A 2,159-nucleotide genomic window follows, 5' to 3' on the forward strand; every position below is an offset into this window, starting at 1 on the left:
GACAAACGTGATCGATAAATTGACTTAGCGATTCGTGAAGCGAGATCGATAAAATGACGTAGCGTTTCGCCAAACAGGTTCGATAAAATGATCTAGTCATTCGACAAACGTGATCGATAAAATGCCATAGCGGTTCGCCAAAGGAGATCGATAAAATGACGTAGCGCCTCGCCAAAGGATATCGATAATATGACGTTGCGGTTCGCCAAACAAGATAGATAAAATGACGTAGCGGTTCACCAAGCGATATCGATAAAATGAAGTAGCGGTTCGCCAAACGAGATCGATAAAATGAAGTAGCGGTTCGCCAAACGAGACCGATAAACGGACGTAGCGGCTCGCCAAATAAGATCGATAAAATGACGTAGCGGTTCGCCAAACGGGTTCGATGAATGATTTAGTAGTTCGACAAACGACATCGATAAAATGACATAGTGGTTCGCCAAACGGGTTCGATAAAATGACTTAGCGGCTCGCCAAACGAAATTGATAAAATGACGTGGCGGTTCGACATACGAGGTCTATAAAATGACGTAGCGGCTCGCCAAACGAGATCGATAAAATGACGTAGCGGTTTGCCAAAGGGTCAGATAAAATGAATTAGCGGTTCGACAAACGAGATAGATAAAACGACGATAAAATGACTTAGCTGTTCGCCAAATGATGAAAACTTCCTGGGAAGTTCCGAGGATTTTCTAACTTCTGGAAAGTTTTGTCGAAAACTTCCTAGGAAGTTCCGAGGATTTTCTCACTTCCGGGAAATTCGGTCGAAAACTTCCTGGGAAGTTCTGATGATTGTCTAACTTCTGCGGGAAATTTGGTCGAAAACTGCCTGGGAAATTCCGAGAATTTTCTAACTTCATTCCAGACATACCAAATGTCGTTAAATGCCAGACATTCTAGATATTCCTGACATTCCGGATATTCCAGACATTCGAGGCATTTAATGACATCAGGAATATCTGGAATGTCTCGTACGCCTGGAATGTCTGTGACATTCCTGACACTCCAGAAATTCCTGACATTTCTGACGGTCCCAAGACATTCCTGAAATCCTTTACATTCCAGACATTCAAGATATTTCAAACATTCCTGGCATACGAGACATTCCTGACATTCGGCACATTTCCAGACATTCTTAACATTCCAAACATTCCTGACATCCCAGACATTTCTGAAGGTCCCAAGAAATTCATGTTCATCATTCCTTCCTCCCCTTCTCTGGAATGTTCAACATTCCCTTCTCCCCTTCCTCTCTCGAATCCCACTGTCTGGAATATTCAACATTCCTTCCTCCCCTTCCACTCTCAAATCCCCCTCTCTGGAATGTTCAACATTCCTTCTTCCCCTTCACTTTACAAATAACCCTCTCTGATATGTTCACCATTCGTTCCTCCCCGTCACTTCTCAAATCCCCCTCTCTGGAATGTTCAACATTCCCTTCTCCCTTCCTCTCTCGAATCCCACTGTCTGGAATATTCAACATTCCTTCCTCCCCTTCCCCTCTCAAATCCCCCTCTCTGGAATGTTCAACATTCCTTCCTCCCCTTCTCTGGAATCTTCAACATTCCTTCCTCCTTTTCACTTCTCAAATCCCCCTCTCTAGAGTGTTCAACATTCATTCCTCCCCTTCACCTCTCAAATCCTCCTCTCTGGAATGTTCAACATTCCTTCCTCCCCTTCACCTCTCAGGAATGTTCAACATTTCTTCCTCCCCTTCACTTCTCAAATCCCCCTCTTTGAAATGTTCAGCATTCCTTCCTTGTCTTCCTCCCCTTCCCCTCTCTTGAATGTTCAATATTCCTTCCTCCCCTTCACCTATCAAATTCCCCTCTCTGGAATGTTCAACATTTCTTCCTCCCCTTCACCTTTAGAGAAGCAGAAAATTGGCAGGCGTTTTCTGCCTTCTCTCATCAATATCATCCTTGTTTCATCATTTACCTCATCAATGTATATGTCCAGCCCGCAAGTTACTCTTTGTAATGCCTTTATGGCAAATCTTAATGAAATAATGTAGCTTGCTTACCAACCATATGGTTCCAGGTTCAGTCCCACTACATGACACCTTGGGCAAGTGTCTTCCACTATAGCCTCAGGCATTGTGAGTGGGTTTGATAGACGGAAACTGAAAGAAGCCCGTCATATGTATATGTGTGTCT

The sequence above is a fragment of the Octopus sinensis genome, linkage group LG10, assembly GCF_006345805.1.
Source record: "Octopus sinensis linkage group LG10, ASM634580v1, whole genome shotgun sequence".
NCBI classification, from domain to species: domain Eukaryota; kingdom Metazoa; phylum Mollusca; class Cephalopoda; order Octopoda; family Octopodidae; genus Octopus; species Octopus sinensis.